Here is a 6000-nt window from a genome sequence, read left to right as displayed (position 1 = left end):
CCTAGTCATTTGAGTTGTTATTTTGATGAGGAGGATATATGGTCTAGATTGTCCGCATATAAGAGACTTCATCAACTCATAGCTTGGTTACCTCGACACAGATGGTTTGGCATTGTTTGCATGGGACGAGTCTTCTTTTGGTGACTTTTATGACTGTCCCACACTCTTGAGCTACCATGTTTATGTTCCTAATGGTGTAGATTCCATCGACACGGATCTAGATGATGATGATATATTTTATAATCATATATATGATGATGTATCGTCGCACACACACATGTGATGATATTGATGTATCACACACATGTGCACATGATGATAGTGATATATGTGCACATGATGACATGGGCACATATGCACATGATAGTGATATATGTGCACATATACACATGATAGTGATGTGTGTGAACTAGATCATGTGGGCATGATCTCAAGGATGGCATTGAGCATTACAAGTGTTCATACATCTAGGCCTACCTACGTTCCTAGGGATCATAGCTTGGTATTAGATGATCTCATGGGTCACCATTCAATTAATGAAGCATCCATTAGCACACACGAGGTTAGTGTTACTTTGCATGTGGAGTCATGGGATACACATGAGCATAGGCATGAGTTTCTTGTTGCTAGATACATCAGGCTACTCTTTTAGGGCTTTCACATGTGGAGACATTCATAATGCTACTGCTCGTAGTTCTCATAGTTTACCTAGCAACGTTTATGTGGGTATAGTGTATGAGAGTAGTGATGACTTTATTGAACATGAGGGTAGTGATGACTTTATAGAGGTGGGATCTCATAGAAGACACATGATTATACATATGGATCTAGATAGTTTTACTTTTGACTTAGACATTTTCTTAGAACAAGTATTGATGGAGATAGACCCTACCTATGAGGATTACTTCAATGACCTTGGAGATTCTAGCATTAGTGACTTTCAAGATGATGATTCCACTTATCTCTCATGTGTGGATATGTTGTCAATATTTAGTGAACGATGACATTTATGATGATCCTATTGATCATATTTTTACCTTAGAGGATGAGGATTTGGTGTATAGTTTAGATCACACACATGGCTATAGTGGATCATGCCTTGGATGTTTTAAGTTGTGCTACATCAAGTGACGACGTCGATTCCTATCTGACTTTACATGATGCTAACTATGAGCTATGTGCATTTAGTTCCTGTGATTGTCAGCAACACAACCTTAAGTTTTGCGGAGGCGCGACATTTACCTTAAGTTTTACGGAGGCGCGACATTTACCTTTGGTAGATGCATTATTTACCATTTGCAGTGTGTGGTTTTTGATTATGTGGCTCGTCATTCAGATGTACTTATGGCACATTCTAGTCTTGGCCTACACAATGGTCCTTTTGTCCTAGGACAGGTCAACATTCTGGCCACAAGTTTCGAGCTCATTGTGTGGATATCTTTAGTACTAGAGTTGCATTACGACTGTGAAAGATGGGCTAGTTGTTAGTCTTTCATTTGACCCAAGAGGATTTGGGGCTAGCCTCATCATCGACATTGGTCTCCCATATTTACCATTTGACTTAGGTGGTTGTTGGAGGGCCATTCTTTTGGATTTTGGATGGTTCAGATTTTCCTTTGATCCTAGTGGTTGCATGATTAGCTTCATCATTGATGGGAATTTATTATTCTTTCCATTTGACCCTGGGGTCATATGACTCCTTGGCTTCATATTCAACTTGGAGGACGTATTGTTTGCTTCATCATAGGCATTTCACTACACTCTTTCGCATTTTATCTAGGAGGGGTTGACACTTAAGTAGTCATGATTTAGCCTTTTATATATGGCTTAAATCATGGCATTAACACTTAAGTAGCCATGATATAGCCTAAATCACGGCATTGACACTTAAGTAGTTATGATATAGTCTTTTGTATGCGTCTTTTGAGGATGAAATCATTGTAGGAGGGGATGGTTTGTAACAAAGGGATTTAGGATGCACATGCACAAGGCCCATGGGGCTTAGGGACATTTACACATGTGGTGTTAGAGCACGTGGGCCTTGGAATTATAAAAGGCACCAGCCCTAGAACTATTGTACCTTTTTGACCCTTTTATGATCTTTTGACTATTATGTCATTTCTTGGAGCTCATGCTTCTATGGGGCTGATTTATTGCAGTCTTCCCATGTTTAGGTGGCTACTCTCTATGTGTGTACTCCATGCTATCGTAACCCTAGATTCCCTTCATTGCATGCAAAGATATATAAAAACCAAAGAATAAAAAATTTAAAGATCAAATACGAGAATCCGAGTTGGCTTTCCTATATGAGAAGATGCTATATGTTTAGGATGGTAATCACCGTCTTCTAGCTTGGATGGAGGAAATAAATAAAGGTAAGTTTTTGGAATGCTTTAACTCTATTGAGATTGACTAATTAATTAAGTTATAATAAAGGTAAGTTTTTGGAATGCTTTAACTCTATTGAGATTGACTAATTGATTAAGTTACAATAAATCAAGTTTGTATCTAATCAATATTTAAACAAAAAGCGAAGTACCAACGTTATGTGGATACGATTCTCTTGGACATAGAGGAAGAGAATGAGGGAGAGGTTCTCTCACTTATAGCTAAATTGAATCGGTATGCCATTGTGTCCAATCAGTATTTAAAGAGAAATCTGAGCACCACCGTTATGTGGATACGATTCTCTTAAACATATAGGAAGAGAATGAGGGATATGTTCTCTCACTTATAGATTGAATTGGTATGCCATTGTTTGTTTATAATCTATATTGTTGCTATTGTTATTTGTTATTTTATTTTTTGTAACTCAAGTAATGACACTTTTATAGGATGAACAAGGTGGGCTACATTCCCTCAACAGCCATTGACAAGATATGTCTTATTTGAGTAATGGGCACAGCAAATAAGGAAACCATACTTACGGTGGGCAGAAGCAAAAACGAAGGGGGCGACCTTTAGTAATTATCATCTTTCGATCATGGTATAAATCATATTCCAAGTGATAGTATGGCAATTTCTAGAGTATAAAGCTATATAGAAATGTAAGATAAATAATATATGAATTGCTCAATATGTTGGATGAGTACCTTTCTACCACTAGAGAGAGAGAATTATTAAAGGATTCTATTAGCAATAAACAATTTAAAGATAGGAGGAAAGCGTACTACAAAAATGATCCCACCTTAAAGATGCATACAAGAAAACTAGCTATGGTAGCAACCTAGAAATACGAGAAGATTGATTTAGGTAAAGTCTCTCATTTTATGTGATATATATACATTAATTCTTACTTTTAAACTTGTATTAATGTGATATTTGAATGGTGATATAGTCTAATAGCTCAAATTAACTAGGATGAGAAGCCAAATTACATTAATGAGGAGTGACCCTATACCCTACTTGCTTGCACATTGCCTAAAGAGCACAAAGTTAGTATTTTGTCAGTTTTGGTGATGAGAAGAAGAGACTATAATTGTTGAAACTTCCAGAATGCAAGATGTTAACTATGCTATATATTGTGTATGATACTAGCCGTCCTTCTCTTTGGAAGAAATCAATAGATGGAAGGGTTTTGCGAGGTGGTACAACTTGAAGGAATTTAAAAGTACCCATTATAGGAAAGTATCATTTTGATGGCACTACATAACTTGTCTACATAAACGAATGTAATATGTTGATGTGTGTGTGTGTGGGCGCGTGAGAGAGAGAGAGAGAGAGAGAGAGAGAGAGAGAGAGAGAGAGAGAGAGAGAAATGGGAGAGAGATAGAGAAAGAGAGAGAAGAGAGAGAAGGAAGAGAGAGAGAAGGGGGAGAGAGAGAGAGAGAGAGAGAGAGAGAGAGAGAGAGAGGGGGGGGGGAGAAAGTAAGTGTGTGTGTGTGTGTGTGTGTGTGTGTGTGTGTGTGAGAGAGAGAGAGAGAGAGAGAGAGAGAGAGAGAGAGAGAGAGATAGAGAAAGAGAAAGATGGTAGCGATAGAGAGAGGAGATGGTAGAAGGGAGATAAATAGAGAGAGAGAGAGAGAGAGAGAGAGAGAGAGAGAGAGAGAGAGAGAGAGAGATGGGAATGTGAGAGGAGAGAGAGAGAGAGTGTGTGATAGAAGAAAGAGAAAGATGGTAATATAGAGAGAGAGAAAGGGAGGATCTAGGTTAGAGGGAAGGGGCTAGGCTAGGCTAGGAGGTGGTGGGAGGAGATGGTGGTGGGGAGAGTTAGAGAGAGAGAGTGTGTGTGTGTGTTCAAAGTAGAGAGATGTAGCTAGGAAAAGCTCCCTCCACCAAGCTTCCTCATTGACAATGGAGAGAAAGGGAGGAGCTAGGTTAGAGGGAAGGAGCTAGGCTAGGCTAGGCTAGGCTAGGAGGTGGTGGGAGGAGAAGAGAGAAGAGAAGAGAGTGTGATAGAAGAGAGAGAGAAGAGAGTGTGATAGAAGAAAGAGAAAGATGGTAATATAGAGAGTGAGAGAAAGGGAGGAGCTAGGTTAGAGGGAAGGAGCTAGGCTAGGCTAGGCTAGGAGGTGGTGGGGAGAGTTAGAGAGAGAGAGTGTATGTGTGTGTTCAAAGTAGAGAGATGTAGCTAGGAAAAGCTCCCTCCACCAAGCTTCCTCATTGACAACCCTCCACAGTCAACAATTTGGATGTTGGTCGCGACTATCCAAAAATTCCATAGAATTAAATGTCGAGTTTTTGTAGATTTTTTATTTTTCAAGGTTTTTCTTATTATTTTTAGGGTTTTGACATGATAGGGTTGCTTAGCAACACTCTAATTTCATGCTTTCCAAGTTAATTTAACAAAAAACAACACCTACTGTCACGTAGGCTGTAACGCCTGTGACCGACGGCAGACCAGATGGCTATATCCGGGGTTCAGTGGGAGAGGACGCCCATGCGGAGTCATGGGCGGCCAGGCTAGTGTGGACCGCAGGCCACACACTATATAGCCTGGGGGATGAGGGGCAATCCTCATTCTTCCTCTATGGCTGGGTGGTGAGCCAGAGGCCGTCCCCTCTTGTGGTAATGCCCGTAGCGGCGTTACGGGAATGTAACACTGGTATCAGAGCGTGGTTCGATGGGATTGTCAGAGCCCGCGCGTGACCGGGGGACCGGAGCCCACTCGATGGTTTTTGACCATTCGTCTCCTTATCCTTATCTCGAATGGAAGGTGTGGAGGGAGGCAGCCATGGAAGAATGGAGGGGAAGAACTCTCTCTCTCTCTCTCTCTCTCTCTCTTGCAGGTAAGAGCTCGTTTTTTCTGTGCGTTGAAGTTTTATGCGAAATAAAATTTGCGTTGAAGTTTTATGCGAAATAAAATTTCGTTTGGTAATGAAACTTATTTGCGAAAGAATTCGCTGAAGCTTTTCTGGAACGAAAAGTATTTCGTTGAACTGTGTGTGGGGGGAAGGCGAACAGCAGCCCCCTCTTGTGAGATTGGGCTTGCCAGGCGGCCTTGGAAACGTTGAAGAGCGTGGGGAGTGGGGGAGTGCTTCGTCCATCTTTGACTGCTGTATGCAGTTGCTGGGGAGTGAAGAGCCGCGTTGAAGAGCGTGGGGAGTGGGGGAGTGCTTCGTCCATCTCTGACTGCTGTATGCAGTTGCTGGCCGAGCGGCGTTGAGGGCCTGCGCCAGACTTGAAATGTGCTGTACTCTGCCGCTGCTGTAGATAGCTGGTGAAAGCCTGTGCCCGTGCGAAGTGCGCCGTCTGAAGGGGGGGGGGCGAAGAGCAACACAGCCGCCAGCCTAGGCGACGGCCAGGCCAGCCCAACCGGCCAGCCCAGGCGACTAGCCCAGCGGGCGGCCAGCCAAACGACGGCCAGGCCAGCCTTGGGCGGCCAGCCCAACGGCGGCCAAGGGCCACCACCCGACGACTGACGGACAGCAAACGCCAGCCAACCCTCTAACGGCCAGGAAAAAAAAAACCCCATATATTTTAATGGTTCATTTTTTCTTTTTTTCTTTCCATTAAAAATGAAACGGGCGGCCAGCCAGTGGCGGCGGCCAGAAACTCGGC

The sequence above is a fragment of the Cibotium barometz genome, chromosome 25 (genome assembly GCF_041138505.1).
Source record: "Cibotium barometz isolate CiBa-2024 chromosome 25, ASM4113850v1, whole genome shotgun sequence".
Lineage (NCBI taxonomy): Eukaryota > Viridiplantae > Streptophyta > Polypodiopsida > Cyatheales > Cibotiaceae > Cibotium > Cibotium barometz.
This window is presented reverse-complemented; position numbering follows the sequence as displayed.